The sequence below is a fragment of the Scyliorhinus canicula genome, chromosome 7 (genome assembly GCF_902713615.1).
Source record: "Scyliorhinus canicula chromosome 7, sScyCan1.1, whole genome shotgun sequence".
Lineage (NCBI taxonomy): Eukaryota > Metazoa > Chordata > Chondrichthyes > Carcharhiniformes > Scyliorhinidae > Scyliorhinus > Scyliorhinus canicula.
In genome coordinates, this window is record NC_052152.1 from 110,787,847 (window position 1) to 110,804,801 (window position 16,955).

The 16,955-nt window shown below is 50.4% G+C and overlaps 1 protein-coding gene across 5 annotated transcripts in view; it reads left to right on the forward strand.

The window, feature by feature from the left end:
- Window positions 1-6,999: 6,999 nt before the first annotated feature.
- The window catches only part of rubcnl (rubicon like autophagy enhancer), a 143,442-nt gene continuing 133,486 nt past the window's right edge, over window positions 7,000-16,955 (forward strand). For 2 of the 5 annotated variants that reach the window (XM_038802655.1, XM_038802659.1), the window contains exon 1: window positions 7,000-7,136. The gene's annotated coding sequence lies outside the window, so the exon portion shown is untranslated. Of the gene's footprint in view, window positions 7,137-7,239; window positions 7,323-16,955 lie in introns of those variants that run through there. The other 3 variants (XM_038802656.1, XM_038802657.1, XM_038802658.1) reach the window with 3 other exon arrangements.

Genomic DNA, 16,955 nt, shown 5'->3' on the forward strand with positions numbered 1-16,955 from the left:
TGGAAAATCACAAATTAGAAGAATGTGTTATTGAAGCCATTGAAGGAGAATGGATTTGCTCAGAGTAGAGGAATGTGTTATTGAAGCCATTGAAGGATGCTCAGAGAAGGGAGTTGATATTTGAAGTCGTGAGCCGACTCATGACTATAAGCCAAACAGCCTTGAGAAACAAGGCGCATGGCCGGATGACAGGATATGAAATGTGGGAGTCGCTTGCAACTATAGCTAACATTTATTAATTAAGCTAAAACTGCTACATTATCATGTGCCAATAGACAACCTCAAAGTCTGTAAAATCATGTACTGGAACTATTGTAATAACCAAACTATGCTTTTAAGTGTGGGCAAGCTCAAGTGACTGTAAGAGACAACCCCTTAAAAAACATATAAAAGAGGGGTGCTTTGAGCAAGACTTTGGCACTCTCAGAGGTTTTTCTTTGGGATACCTAGAGAGCGGCCCCGATCGCAATAAAGAATATTCTGAAGTACGGACGTGTTCGAGATCGTTTCTTCCGGACTGAGAGACAAGTGAATTAGACACGCATTCACAGTATAAGGGTGTTTGGGCAGAGCAAGGGTTAATGTGGGACTTGAGAACAGCATGATATAGAGAGTTACATGATGGTAGACTATGTGTAGGAGAGTCTGGAAGGCACCATCATGGAGATAGCCCCCACACAAGGCTGTAACTTGGGTGTCTGCATAGTCATGAGTTGTTAATAACCAGCTTATGTTGAACCATACAAGCCTCCAAGCCCCTCCACGAGACACCAAACAACCGTACAATATGGTACAAGTTCACATTGAAAAGAGCGCGAGAGGAGAGACAGCAGGGACATTGAAAAGAGCGAGAGAGGTAAGACAGCTGGGACATTGAAAAGTGCGCGAGAGGAGAGACAGCAGGGACATTGAAAAGAGCGCGAGAGGTAAGACAGCTGGGACATTGAAAAGAGCGCGAGAGGAGAGACAGCAGGGACATTGAAAAGAGCGAGAGAGGTAAGACAGCTGGGACATTGAAAAGAGCGCGAGAGGAGAGACAGCAGGGACATTGAAAAGAGCGAGAGAGGTAAGACAGCTGGGACATTGAAAAGAGCGCGAGAGGTAAGACAGCTGGGACATTGAAAAGTGCGCGAGAGGAGAGACAGCAGGGACATTGAAAAGAGCGAGAGAGGTAAGACAGCTGGGACATTGAAAAGAGCGCGAGAGGAGAGACAGCAGGGACATTGAAAAGAGCGAGAGAGGTAAGACAGCTGGGACATTGAAAAGAGCGCGAGAGGTAAGACAGCTGGGACATTGAAAAGTGCGCGAGAGGAGAGACAGCAGGGACATTGAAAAGAGCGAGAGAGGTAAGACAGCTGGGACATTGAAAAGAGCGCGAGAGGAGAGACAGCAGGGACATTGAAAAGAGCGAGAGAGGTAAGACAGCTGGGACATTGAAAAGAGCGCGAGAGGAGAGACAGCAGGGACATTGAAAAGAGCGCGAGAGGTAAGACAGCTGGGACATTGAAAAGATAAGAGCGGCGGGGTGCCAGTGGGAGCAAAGATAATATAAGGCGGGAACCGGAAGTACGACCCGCGGACTTCTGGGAAGGATTTTCTCCTAGCCAATAAATTCTGGTGGAGAGGATACCCGAGACACTACACGTGTAGTGTCTCCCACCCGCCCTCCTCCTCTAACCTAATAATAAGACCCATTGGTGTGAGCAGGTAAGTGCTATATTATATTATTATTTTTTAATTTTTTATTTGTTTTATATTTGTTTACCAGAACTTGGTTGAAATTAAGTGGTATGGCAGGGAAGGTAGTGCAATGTTCCTCCTGCAGGATGTTTGAGGTGAGGGATGCCGTTAGTGTCCCTGCTGATTTTACCTGCAGGAAGTGCAGCCAGCTCCAGCTCCTACAAGACCGAGTTATGGTACTGGAGCTGGAGTTGGATGAACTTCGGATCATTCGGGAGGCAGAGGTGGTCATAGATAGGAGCTTCAGGGAAGTAGTTACACCAAAGACTGGAGATAGATGGGTAACTGTAAGAGGGACTGGGAAGAAGCAGTCAGTGCAGGGACCCCCTGCGGTCGTTCCCCTGAGTAACAAGTATACCGTTTTGGATACTTGTGGGGGGGACGACTTACCAGGGGTAAGCCATGGGGTGCAGGTCTCTAGCACGGAGTCTGTCCCTGTTGCTCAGAAGGGAAGGGGGGAGAGGAGCAGAGCATTAGTAATTGGGGACTCAATAGTCAGGGGCACAGATAGGAGATTTTGTGGGAGCGAGAGAGACTCACGTTTGGTATGTTGCCTCCCAGGTGCAAGGGTAAGTGATGTCTCGGATCGTGTTTTTCGGGTCCTTAAGGGGGAGGGGGAGCAGCCCCAAGTCGTAGTCCACATTGGCACTAACGACATAGGTAGGAAAGGGGACAAGGATGTCAGGCAGGCCTTTAGGGAGCTAGGATGGAAGCTCAGAGCGAGAACAAACAGAGTTGTTATCTCTGGGTTGTTGCCCGTGCCACGTGATAGTGAGACAAGGAATAGGGAGAGAGAGCAATTAAACACGTGGCTACAGGGATGGTGCAGGCGGGAGGGATTCAGATTTCTGGATAACTGGGGCTCTTTCTGGGGAAGGTGGGACCTCTATAGACAGGATGGTCTACATCTGAACCTAAGGGGCACCAATATCCTGGGGGGGAGATTTGTTAGTACTCTTTGGGGGGGTTTAAACTAATTCAGCAGGGGCATGGGAACCTGGATTGTAGTTTTGGGGTGCGAGAGATTGAGAGTAGAGAGGTCAGGAGCACAGATTTGACTTCGCAGGAGGGTGCCAGTGTTCAGGTCAGTGGTTTGAAGTGTGTCTATTTCAATGCCAGGAGTATACGAAATAAGGTAGGGGAATTGGCAGCATGGGTTGGTACCTGGGACTTCGATGTTGTGGCCATTTCAGAGACATGGATAGAGGAGGGACAGGAATGGTTGTTGCAGGTTCCGGGGTTTAGGTGTTTTAGTAAAGTCAAAGAAGGGGGCAAAAGAGGGGGAGGTGTGGCGCTGCTAGTCAAGGACAGTATTACGGTGGCAGAAAGGATGCAAGATGGGGACTCTTCTTCCGAGGTAGTATGGGCTGAGGTTAGAAACAGGAAAGGAGAGGTCACCCTGCTGGGAGTTTTCTATAGGCCACCTAATAGTTCTAGAGATGTAGAGGAAAGGATGGCGAAGATGATTCTGGAAAAGAGCGAAAGTAACAGGGTAGTTGTTATGGGAGACTTTAACTTTCCTAATATTGACTGGAAAAGATATAGTTCGAGTACATTGGATGGGTCGTTCTTTGTACAATGTGTGCAGGAGGGTTTTCTGACACAATATGTTGACAGGCCAACAAGAGGTGAGGCCACTTTGGATTTGGTTTTGGGTAATGAACCAGGCCAGGTGTTAGATCTGGAGGTAGGTGAACACTTTGGAGACAGTGACCACAATTCGGTGACCTTTACATTAGTGATGGAAAGGGATAAGTATACCCCGCAGGGCAAGAGTTATAGCTGGGGGAAGGGCAATTATGATGCCATTAGACATGAATTAGGATGTGTAGGTTGGAGAAGTAGGATGCAAGGGTTGGGCACACTGGATATGTGGAGCTTGTTCAAGGAACAGCTATTGCGTGTTCTTGATCAGTACGTACCAGTCAGACAGGGAGGAAAGGGTAGAGCGAGGGAACCGTGGTTTACCAAAGAAATGGAATCTCTTGTTAAGAGGAAAAAGGAGGCCTATGTGAAGATGAGGCGTGAAGTTTCAGTTGGGGCGCTTAATAGTTACAGGGAAGCGAGGAAGGATCTAAAGAGAGAGCTAAGACGAGCAAGGAGGGGACACGAGAAGTCTTTGGCAGGTAGGATCAAGGAAAACCCAAAAGCTTTCTATAGGTATGTCAGGAATAAAAGAATGACTAGGGTAAGAGTAGGGCCAGTCAAGGACAGTGGTGGGAAGTTGTGTGTGGAGGCTGAGGAGATAAGCAAGATACTAAATGAATACTTTTTGTCAGTATTCACTCAGGAAAAAGATAATATTGTGGAGGAGAATGCTGAGACCCAGGCTATTAGAATAGATGGCATTGAGGTGCGTAGGGAAGAAGTGTTGGCAATTCTGGACAAGGTGAAAATAGATAAGTCCCCGGGGCCTGATGGGATTTATCCTAGGATTCTCTGGGAAGCCAGGGAAGAGATTGCTGAGCCTTTGGCTTTGATTTTTAGGTCATCATTGGCTACAGGAATAGTGCCAGAGGACTGGAGGATAGCAAATGTGGTCCCTTTGTTCAAGAAGGGGAGTAGAGATAACCCTGGTAACTATAGGCCGGTGAGCCTAACGTCTGTGGTGGGTAAAGTCTTGGAGAGGATTATAAAAGATACGATTTATAATCATCTAGATAGGAATAATATGATTAGGGATAGTCAGCATGGTTTTGTGAAGGGTAGGTCATGCCTCACAAACCTTATCGAGTTCTTTGAGAAGGTGACTGAACAGGTGGACGAGGGTAAAGCAGTTGATGTGGTGTATATGGATTTCAGTAAAGCGTTTGATAAGGTTCCCCACGGTCGGCTATTGCAGAAAATACGGAGGCTGGGGATTGAGGGTGATTTAGAGATGTGGATCAGAAATTGGCTAGTTGAAAGAAGACAGAGAGTGGTGGTTGATGGGAAATGTTCAGAATGGAGTTCAGTTACGAGTGGCGTACCACAAGGATCTGTTCTGGGGCCGTTGCTGTTTGTCATTTTTATAAATGACCTAGAGGAGGGCGCAGAAGGATGGGTAAGTAAATTTGCAGACGACACTAAAGTCGGTGGAGTTGTAGACAGTGCGGAAGGATGTTGCAGGTTACAGAGGGACATAGATAAGCTGCAAAGCTGGGCTGAGAGGTGGCAAATGGAGTTTAATGTGGAGAAGTGTGAGGTGATTCACTTTGGAAAGAATAACAGGAATGCGGAATATTTGGCTAATGGTAAAATTCTTGGTAGTGTGGATGAGCAGAGGGATCTCGGTGTCCATGTACATAGATCCCTGAAAGTTGCCACCCAGGTTGATAGGGTTGTGAAGAAGGCCTATGGTGTCATGGCCTTTATTGGTAGAGGGATTGAGTTCCGGAGCCATGAGGTCATGTTGCAGTTGTACAAAACTCTAGTACGGCCGCATTTGGAGTATTGCGTACAGTTCTGGTCGCCTCATTATAGGAAGGACGTGGATGCTTTGGAACGGGTACAGAGGAGATTTACCAGGATGTTGCCTGGTATGGAGGGAAAATCTTATGAGGAAAGGCTGATGGACTTGAGGTTGTTTTCGTTAGAGAGAAGAAGGTTAAGAGGTGACCTAATAGAGGCATACAAAATGATCAGAGGGTTAGATAGGGTGGACAGCGAGAGCCTTCTCCCGCGGATGGAGATGGCTAGCACGAGGGGACATAGCCTTAAACTGAGGGGTAATAGATATAGGACAGAGGTCAGAGGTGGGTTTTTTACGCAAAGAGTGGTGAGGCCGTGGAATGCCCTACCTGCAACAGTAGTGAACTCGCCAACATTGAGGGCATTTAAAAGTTTATTGGATAAGCATATGGATGATAAGGGCATAGTGTAGGTTAGATGGCCTTTCGTTTTTTTTCCATGTCGGTGCAACATTGAGGGCCGAAGGGCCTGTACTGCGCTGTATCGTTCTATGTTCTATGTTCTAAGTAACAGACAGGGGTCACACAGGTTTAATAGCTCCTGTAAAAGACAAGGGGTGGGATTCTCCAACCCCCCGCCGGGTCGGAGAATCGCCAGGGCCTGGCGTCAATCCCGCCCCCGCCGTGTCCCGAATTCTCCACCACCAGAGATTCGGCAGGGGCGGGAATCACGCCGGTCGGCGGGCCCCCCCTCCCCGGCGATTCTCCGGCCCGCGATGGGCCGAAGTCCCGTCGCTGTCAACCCTCTCCCGCCAGCGTGGATCAAACCACCTACCTTGCCGGCGGGAGCAGGCAGCGCCGGCGGACTCCGGGGTCCTGGGAGGGACGCGGTTAATCTGGCCCCAGGGGGTGCCCCCACGGTGGCCTGGCCCGCGATCGGGGCCCACCGATCAGCGGGCGGGCCTGTGCCGTGGGGGCACTCTTTTCCTTCCGCCTTCGCCATGGTCTTCACCATGGTGGACGCAGTAGTGACCCCCTCCCCTGCGCATGCGCCGGGATGACATCAGCAGCCGCTGATGGATTGGTTCACGCCACTCCATCACGCCAGGACCCCCCGCCCCGCCGGGTAGGGGAGAATCCTGGCCGTGGCCACTGACAGTCCCTTCAGTACTGCACTGAAGTGCCAGTTGAGACTACCTTTTTATTTATTATGCCTGCAGTCGGTGTAAGGAAGGCAATTTGTTTATCTTCCAAAACCAATCAAAACACTTTCTAAGCTGCCACTGGCAAGATCACTTCCAAATTTCATTCCAAGTTTACTTTCACTACCTCCCACCAATAATCCCCCCCTCAACTTAGTGAGCTCTGACTCACCATTAGAGCTCTGGAGTATTTTCTATGTTTCTATGTGTATGGTAAGAAATCTTACAACACCAGGTTAAAGTCCAACATGTTTGTTTCAAACACCTCCTCAGACCTGGGGAAGGAGCTGTGCTCCGAAAGCTAGAGTTCGAAACAAACCTGTTGGACTTTAACCTGGTGTTGTAAGACTTCTTACCGTACTCACCCCAGTCCAACGCCGACATCTCCACATTATGTGTATCGTGTCAGCGGAAAATATATGTTCCGTGCAAAAAGAGGGAGTCAAGTGATTTTTCTTCAAAAACTTAGACTTTGCGTCACAGGTTATGTGTTTTAGGGTTGAGAATGCAGAGGTCAAACTGTGGAGCTGCTGCTGCATCACAGGGTGATCATGAATCATGCAAATTACCCACTTGCATTTGACGAGAAATCTACATTCAGGAAGTACAGGTTTAACCGAAAACTCCAGTAGGCTGGTTAGCCCTGAGTGATGCAATGGTCTCAGGTTTCTGTACTGACTGATAGTACTGCAGCTGAAGAGTCAAAACGTAAACCTGGTCATTTGTTATTTAGTTTACTCCCCCACCCACCTCTTCATATTAATTTTTTGGGATTATAGGAGATTGTTTTGACTGCTACTCAGAGGTAAGGGTTCTGAACTTCCTTAAACATTGAATTAATCAAGTGTGTGTTAACTGTGTTCTGACCGTTTGCAAATATTAAGTAATGGCAGTTGCTCTTGACTTGCAGCTCGACAAGTGAGTGGGTCCTGGCAACACCAATGGTAAATTCTATTGGCTAGATGGTACGCAAACTAAAATTTGTTTCATGGTGAGTCTCTGCAGGCATTTTGCACGATAAATATCATTTGGTGGTTTCTGTCAGACAATAGTTTTATAGTGCCTAGGATTCACGCAATATCAGAAAGAATCTCCAACATGCAAGCACTTTCACAGAATGCTAGGGGAGGCACGGTGCCACAGTGTTTAGCACAACTGCCTCACAGCGCCAGGGACTCAGGTTCGATTCCCGGATGGGTCACCATCTGTGCAGAGTCTGCACGTTCTCCCCGTGTTTGCGTGGGTTTCCTCCGGGTGCTCCGGTTTCTTCCCACAGTCCAAAGATGTGCAGGTTAGATAGGGTTACGAGGTTCACAGAACCATACAGTACAGAAGAATCCCTTTGGCCCATCAAACCTGCACAGACAAATAAAAACTACTCTAATCTGCACTAATCCCACTTCCCAGCACTTGGCCCATAGCCTTGAAAGTTTTGACATTTCAAATGTTCATCCAAGCACTTTCCTCCCAGACAGCACATTCCAGATTCCCTCTCGTGAAAAAATGTTTCCTCAAATCTCCTTTCAACATCTGCCTTTCACCTTAAAATTATGCCCCCTTGTTTTTGACCCTTCAACTAGAATGATGTGTTGGGGAAGCTGGGTCTGCGAGGACTGTGTTTACTGCAGCAGTGAGAGAGAGACAGGCTTCCAACACTTGAAGAAATGCAACTCGATTTTATTGAACTCTTAACTATCATACATGCTTTAACTGTGGGTTGACACTATGCTGACTTGACTGTAGACCTGAGGCTAACCTGACCAGACTATTTTACTACCACATGGTGTATGTTCTAGTTGCTGCTCACAAGCTCTGACTGTCTCAGAGGCTGGATCCCGAGAGAGCAGGAAAACTAGTGCCCTCTGGCTTTATAGTGGTCGTGTCCTGTCTGGTGATTGGCTGCTGTGTTCTGTGTGTTCACTGGTCATCCTGTGTGTCAATCACAGCCTGTCTGTGCACCATCATATACCTGGATGTATATTATGACATCTCCCCTTTTTAAAAAATAAATGTGTCCTGGGCAATAAATAGTGAGTGTGTGTGTACAGGAGCCTGACTATATACAATATATGCTAACGTCTTTACATGGGAAGGTGTCTAGTGCAGATAGAGGGCAGATAACACACTAGAAAAAAACGATATGTACAGATGTGTAAACGATGAGATAACAAGGTAATGCTACATTCAGTCTATAAATTCAGTCTCTGTGGCGGGTGACGAATTCTGGTTGACCGCCTCAAGGATAGGTCAGGGGCCGCCTGCACTTGAACGGACGGAACTGCCTGCAATGTAGAGGTCGGTAGAATAACTGGCAGATCGGTGGCCTCGTGGAAGGGCGCCTCCTGAGGAACCAGCATGCGAGGCGGGACATCACGGTTAGGTGGCGGGCGTGGAAGTCGCCACAGTGCCCGCCTATTACACCGAAGAAAGGAGCCATCAGACATGCGAACGAGGAACGATCTCGGGGCCACTTGCTTAACCACCACAGCCATGGCGGACCAGCCACCGTCAGGTAGCTGAACAAGAACTCGGTCAGCAGGGACCAGAGCAGGGAGATCTGTGGCGTGGGCGTCATACACCGACTTGCATTGGGCCCGAGACTGCTGCATCCTCTGTAGGACCGGGAAGTTGTCAATGTCTGGAATGTGGACAGCCGGCACCGTGGCTTGCAGTGTGCGGTTCATGAGGAGTTGCGCTGGGGACAGGCCAGCGGACAGAGGAGTCGCCCTGTAGGCTAACAGCGCCAGGTTGAAATCAGAACCTGAGTCAGCAGCTTTGCACAACAGTCTTTTAACGATGTGGACCCCCTTTTCAGCCTTCCCATTCGACTGGGGATAGTGGGGACTTGATGTGACGTGCCTAAAATTGTACAGCCGGGCAAAATCTGTCCACTTGTGGCTGAAGAAGCAGGGGCCGTTGTCACTCATCACCGTGAGTGGGATCCCATGCCGGGCAAAAGTCTCCTTGCATGCCTTGATTACCGTTGCTGAGGTGAGGTCAGTCAGTTTGACCACCTCGGGATAGTTGGAAAAGTAGTCCACTAGGAGGACATAGTCTCAGCCCTTGGCATGAAAGAGGTCAACACCAAGTTTGTACCATGGGGAGGTCACCATTTCATGCGGCTGTAGAGTCTCTTTAGGCTGAGCCGGCTGGAACCTTTGACACGTTGGGCAATTGAGGACCGTGTTGGCGATATCTTGGTTGATGCCTGGCCAATATACTGCCTCTCGGGCTCGACGGCGACACTTTTCGACCCCCAGGTGACCCTCGTGGATTTGACCAAGGACCAGCTCTCGCATGCTCTGTGGGATCACAAGTCTGTCCAGATTCATTAGTATGCCGTTCACTACCACTAGATCTTCCTTTACATTATAAAACTGGGGGCACTGCCCCTTTTGCCAACCATCCGTGAGATGTCGCATGACCCGCTGGAGTAGAGGATCCCTGGCCATCTCCTGACGAATTTGCATGACCCTTTCATCAGTGGCCGGAAAGTTGGAGGTGCAAAATTTCACCTGCACGTCTATTTGACAGACAAAGTCAGTCTGCTCACACGGTGTGGTGATAGATCTGGAGAGTGCATCGGCCACAATGAGCTCTCTGCCCGGGGTGTAGACCAGGTCGAAATCATAGCGGCGGAGTTTGAGGAGAATACGTTGTAGCCGTGGCGTCATGACATTGAGGTCTTTTTGGATGATATGAACCAATGGCCTGTGGTCCGTCTCAACCGTGAATTTGGGGAGGCCATACACATAATCATGGAATTTGTCAATCCCTGTGAGGAGACCCAGGCATTCTTTTTCAATCTGAGCGTATCGTTGCTCATTGGGTGTCATGGCTCTAGAGGCATATGCGACTGAGGCCCAGGAGGAGGATTCGTCCCGCTGGAGGAGTATTGCCCCAATGCCAGCCTGGCTCGCGTCGGTGGATATCTTCATCTCCTTGGCGGGGACGAAAAACGCCAGCACCTGGGCCTTGGTGAGTTGCGCCCTGAGCTCACGCCACTCTTGCTCATAAGCGGGGAGCCACTGGAAGTCCGTAGTTTTTTTTTACGAGATTGCGGAGAGCTGTGGTGTTAGATGCAAGGTTGGGGATAAACTTCCCAAGGAAGTTGACCATCCCTAGGAAGCGGAGGACTGTCTTCTTGTCCTCTGGGGTCTTCATGGCGTTGATCGCCGACACCTTGTCTGCATCTGGCTGCACACTGAACTGCGAAATGTGGTCGCCAAGGAACTTGATTTCTTTTTTCTTTTTTTTTTCTTTTTTTTTTTTTTTTCTTTTTTTTTTCTTTTAGAGTATCCAATTCATTTTTTTCCAATTAAGCGTGGCCAATCCACCTAGCCTGCACATCTTTGGGTTGTGGGGGCGAAACCCACGCAAACACGGGGAGAATGTGCAAACTCCACACAGACAGTGACCCAGAGCCGGGATCGAACCTGGGACCTCGGCGCCGTGAGGCTGCAGGGCTGACCCACTGCGCCACCGTGCTGCCCAGGAACTTGATTTCTGATTGGCCGAACGAGCATTTGGCTCTGTTGAGTATGAGGCCATGCTCGTGGATCCTGTGAAACACCCGCTTGAGGCGATCGATGTGCTCCTGAGGAGTTGTGGACCAGATAATGATACCATCGACATACACTCGCACCCCCTCGATGCCCTCCATCATTTGTTCCATTATGCGGTGGAACACCTCTGAGGCGGAGATGATGCCAAAGGGCATTCGGTTGTAACAGTAACGACCGAATGGGGTGTTAAATGTGCACAGCTTTCGACTGGACGCATGCAGCTGTATTTGCCAAAACCCCTTGGAGGCATCCAGCTTCGTGAAGAACTTGGCATGAGCCATTTCGCTGGTTAGCTCTTCTCGTTTAGGTATTAAGTAGTGTTCCCTCATGATGTTGCGGTTCAAATCTTTGGGGTCGATACAGATTCGAAGTTCCCCTGACGGCTTTTTGACACAAACCATGGAGCTAACCCAGTCCGTGGGTTCCGTGACCTTAGAAATGACGCCCTGGTCCTGGAGGTCTTGCAACTGCTGCTTGAGGCGGTCCTGAAGGGGTGCCGGCACCTGACGCAGTACATGGACCACAGGGGTGGCATTTGGCTTCAACAGTATTTTGTATCGGTAAGGGAGTGTGCCCTTACCTTCGAACACGCTATGGTATTGTGCTATGGTGTCATCGAGTTGGGCTTGGAAGTTGACATCTGGCGAGGCCGTTGCCTCTGCGGACGACATGGTGTGAACCCGCTGCACAAGGTTCAGGAGTTTGCAGGCCCGAGCACTGAGCAGGGAAGCTCTGTTAGTTCCTACAATTTCAAAACGCAGGGTTGCTTTTGAAGAACGATGGAACACCGCAAGCTGGAATGAGCCATTGGCAGCAATAGCATTGCCACTGTAGTCGAGGAGCTGGCAGGCCAGTGGAAGAATGCTTGGCTTGACGCGGAAGGTGTCAAGGTCAGACTTTGAAATGAGGTTTGCTGAAGCGCCGGTGTCCAGCTTGAAGCGTATGCGAGCCTTGTTGACCGTAAGGGTGACACACCACTCGTCGTCCGGATCAATGCTCATTATTGGGAGTTGTTTCACCATCGTTAATGAAGGCAACTTGGTGGTGATGCCCACCCGGAATTGGGATGTGAGGCCCTCGGTGTCGGGATCTGGAAGAATGTCAGAGTCTGCAACGGGTTGCTGTACTGACCGGACGCTCCTGCGCTGTGGCTGGGATCGCTGTGTGGTGGGAAGTTGGGCAGATCTGCAAAGAGCTGCGTAGTGGACAAGCTTGCCACACTGGAGACAGCGTCGAGATTTTGCGGGACATTGCCGCTTTAAATGGGCGGAGTCACAGTTGGAGCACGTTATGGCGCCGCCGTCAGGCCGTTCCGTGCGCCACCGTGCACGCGCAGTGCGGTCGAACGATATGCGCACTTGTGCGGTTCGGTCGTCGGCCTCACCCTCCCCTTGGTCGTGGCGCACATGCGCAGGAACCCAGGAAAAGTTCGCGAAATGGCCGCCCTCATCCAGACTCAGGCCCTGGAGCTGTTTGATGGCCTGCACCCTTTCTGTATTGTGGGGGTTTTGCCTTGCTGTTTCTGCCGCCTTGATATGGGAGTACCGGTTGTTAGTGTGCTCGTGGATGATGCAGGACTCGATGGCAATGGTGAGGGTGAGCTGTTTAACTTTTAGGAGCTGCTGGACCCCGAAAACGATTTGATCCCGGATCATGGAATCGGAAGTGGAGCCATAGTTGCAGGACTGCGCGAGAATGCGGAGATGGGTTAAAAAGGACTGAAAAGGTTCATCCTTTTCCTTAAACCTCTGCTGGAACACATAGCGTTCAAAGCTCTCATTGACTTCGATGTCACAGTGGCTGTCGAACTTCAGCAGGACTGTTTTAAACTTTGTCTTGTCCTCGCCTTCAGCAAAGGTGAGGGGGTTGAAGATGTGGATAGCGTGGTCCCCGGCTGTAGAAAGGAAGAGAGTGATCTTCCTGGCATCCGATGCGTCTTCGAGGTCGGTAGCTTCAAGATGGAGCTGAAACTTCTGCTTAAACATCTTCCAGTTTGCACCGAGGTTGCCGGCAATGTGGAGCAGCGGGGGAGGGCGGACGCTGACAATGTTACCGGATGGCTGATCGCTGGTCAAAGGTAGATTATCTCAAGGTAGGTCCGTCAAACTCGAGCATGACTCACTGGTACCATGATGTATTGGGTGAGCTGGGTCTGCGAGGACTGTGTTTACTGCAGCAGTGAGAGAGACAGGCTTCCAACACTTGAAGAAATGCAACTCGATTTTATTGAACTCTTAACTATAATACATACTTTAACTGTGGGTTGACACTATGCTGACTTGACTGGAGACCTGAGGCTAACCTGACCAGACTAACTGACTACCACATGGTGTTTGTTCTAGTTGCAGCTCACAAGCTCTGACTGTCTCAGAGGCTGGATCCCGAGAGAGCAGGAAAACTAGTGCCCTCTGGCTTTATAGTGGTCGTGTCCTGTCTGGTGATTGGCTGCTGTGTTCTGTGTGTTCACTGGTCATCCTGTGTGTCAATCACTGCCTGTCTGTGCACCATCATATACCTGGATGTATATTATGACAGGGAACAGCTGTTTTCTATCCACCCGGTCCATGCCCCTCATAATCTTATACACCTCAGTCAGGTCCCCACTCAGCCTTCTCAGCTCCGAGTTTACAACCCGAGTTTATCCAGCCTCTTTTCATAGCTAAAATACTCCATCCCAGGCAACATCCTGGTGAATCTCCTCTGCACCCTCTCTGGTGCAGTCACATCCTTCCAAAAGTGGATTGGGCGGGGGAGTGGGCCTAGGTAGGGTACTCTTTCAGAGGGTCAGTGCAGACTCGATAGCCTCCTTCTGCACTATTGGGATTCTATGGATTCCATATGTCACTCAAATGTTGGACCCTAACGACTTCCGGTGGCGGCCATGGAGTGAGAGGTCGCTTATTTGGTAGCTCCCGGTCGATTCCCCCGACTTATGGGGGATTTGATCGGTAAAATTGGAGACTGGTGAGGTAGAGGAGAAGAATCCCCCACCAGTTTATGGAGTCGTGGACCAGACGTGGTCTGCAAAGGAGAGATTGTTGGGCAAAGAAGGGAGTAGAGTCTGCAGCACAGGAAAACATGGCGGAGGCTCAGGGACTGGGACTGCCGGCCCACTGGTCAATGGAGCAGCTGGTGGACTTCTTTCAGGAGAGCTTCACCAAACAAAGACAGGAGTACCTGGACCCGATTAAGACGGGGATTGACCGGGTGGAGCAAAGATTGGAAGCCCAGGGACCGGCGATCCAGAAGGTGGAAGAGGCGGTGGCTGAGCACGAGGACCAGCTAACCGTGATGGCAATGGAGATGGATCTGAAGAGAGACCACCAGAAAAGGCTGCAGGAGAAGGTGGAGGATTAGGCAGAATCTGAGGATCGTTGGCCTCCCGGAGGGCATCGAGGGATCAGAGGGATATGCTGGGGCATATGTGACGTGTATGTTTGAAAAGCTGCTGGAGTAAGGTGCATTTACCCGACCCCTGGAAGTGGACAGGACACACAGAGCACTTGCAAGGAAGCCACGGGTGAATGAGCCGCCGAGGGCGATGGTGGTACGAAGGCACCGCTTCCTGAACAAGGAACAGATCTTGAGGTGGGCCAAGCAGATGAGGAGCTGTAAGTGGGAAAATAACAAGCTGCACATTTACCAGGACTTGGGTGTGTAACTGGCCAAAAGAAGGGCGGGTTTTAACAAATTTAAAACGACCCTCTTGAAGAAGGGGTGAAGTTAGGCATGCTGTAACCAGGGCATTTACGGGTCACTTACGAGGGTATGTAGTGCTGTTGTACCAATCTTTGGGCCGTTGCTCAGTTTTGTATGTGGGTTAACTTTGTTCTTGTGGGGGGGAGGGAGGGGGGGATGGTATTTTCTTCTTTGTGTTTGTTGGGGATTGTGATGTTTTGCATATGTATGTCTGAGCGGGGGGAGGGAGAACAATAGGGAGTAGGATGCTTGGCGCCATGGGTGGGGCTACCAGGCTAGCTGGGTGGGCTAGCTCACGGAAGCGCAGTGGGGGGCGAACGGGTGACCAGTTTGATATGGGGGGTTGGGATTATTGTTTTGTTGGTGGGGGAGGGGGAGGTGTCGGAGGGGGGGAAATTGTTCTGCTGACAGGGGATGCACTGGCACCGGGAGACAAATTGGAAGTCGAGGACAGTGGGCGCCCGAGGACGGGCCTGAGGAGGCACGGGGCGCGAGCTGGAGGCTGGCCTTAGAAAGGTGATGGTTGATCGGCAGGGGTGGGGGTTGGGGGGGTGGGGGGGGTGGGGTGGGGGTGAAAGAGCGGGGTGCCCCCCGATCAGGCTGATCACATGGAACATGAGAGGGCTGAATGGGCCAATCAAGAGGACTCACGTGTTCATGCACTTAAAGAGGTTGAAGGTGGATGTGGCAATGCTACAGGAGATACATAGAACAGTACAGCACAGAACAGGCCCTTCGGCCCTCGATGTTGTGCTGAGCAATGATCACCCTACTCAAACCCACGTATCCACCCTATACCCGTAACCCAACAACTCACCCCCTTAACCTTACTATTAGGACACTACGGGCAATTTAGCATGGCCAATCCACCTAACCCGCACATCTTTGGACTGTGGGAGGAAACCGGAGCACCCGGAGGAAACCCACGCACACACGGGGAGGACGTGCAGACTCCACACAGACAGTGACCCAGCCGGGAATCGAACCTGGGACCCTGGAGCTGTGAAACATTTATGCTAACCACCATGCTACCATGCTGCCCCTAAAAGTAGCGTCAGCTTATGGTATCCCTAGCACAGTAAGAAGTCTTCCAACACCTTCTGACTGTCCATTCTGTCCATGCCCGTCATGATTTTGCAACTTCAATCAGGTCGCCTCTCAACCTCCATTGCTTCCGTGAAAACAAACTGAGTTAATCCAACCTCTCCTCATAGCTTTTTTTTTTAAATTTAGAGTACCCAATTATTTTTTCCAATTAAGGGGCAATTTAGCGTGGCCAATCCACCTACCCTGCACATCTTTTGGGTTGTGGGGGTGAAACACACGCAGTCACGGGGAGAATGTGCAAACTCCTCACAGACAGTGACCCAGGGCCGGAATTCGAACCCAGGTCCTCAGCGCCGTGAGGCAGCAGTGCTAACCACTGTGCCACCGTGCTGCCCTGAGGGTAGTGGATCAGACTAGGCTGAGGAAGGGGTGGGTTGGGCAGGTATTTCATTCGGGGCTAGATTCTAAAACTAGGGGAGTTACGATCTTAATCAATAAGCGGGTGTCATTTGAGATAGGGAATATAGTGGCGGACTCAGGGGGTAGGTATGTTATGGTGAGTGCGAAGCTGGAGGGGATGCCGGTGGTATTAGTGAATATTTACGCACTAAACTGGAATAACGCGGAGTTTATGAGGCGGGTGTTGAGGAAGATTCCTGACCTGGACTCGCAGAAGTTTATCATTGAAGGGGGGACTTTAATACGGTCATTGATCAGAGGTTGGATCGGTCGAGTTCAAGGACAGGGAGGGTGCCAGCTGCGGCAAAGGAGCTAAAGGAGCTTATGGAACAGATGGGGGGGGGGGGGGGTGGGGTAGATCCGTGAAGGTTTGGACAGCCAAGAACGAAGAAGTTTTCTACACAAAGTGTACTCCCGGATTGATTTTTTCATTTTAAACAGGGCTTTAATGGGGGGGATGGTGGATACTGAGTATTCGGCGATTGTTGTGTCGGACGATGCCCCACACTGGGTGGATCTATGGGTGAGCAAGGAGGGGTGTCAGCGCCCACAATGGAGACTGGATGTAGGACTGTTAGTGGATGAGGGCGTGTGCGGGCGGGTGAGGGAGGCCATCCAGAATTATTTGGAGATGAATGATACGGGGGAAGATTCTGCAGCAACGGTACGGGAAGTGCTGAAGGCAGTGATTAGAGGGGAGCTGATTTTGATACGGGCTCATAGGGAGAAGGGAGTGGGTAGCGATGGATAGGCTGGTGAACGAAATACTCCAGGTGGACAGAAGGTATTCTGAAGCCCCGGAAGCGGGATTGTTGAAGGAGCGGCAGAAGCTGGAGATGGAGTTTGGTCTGATA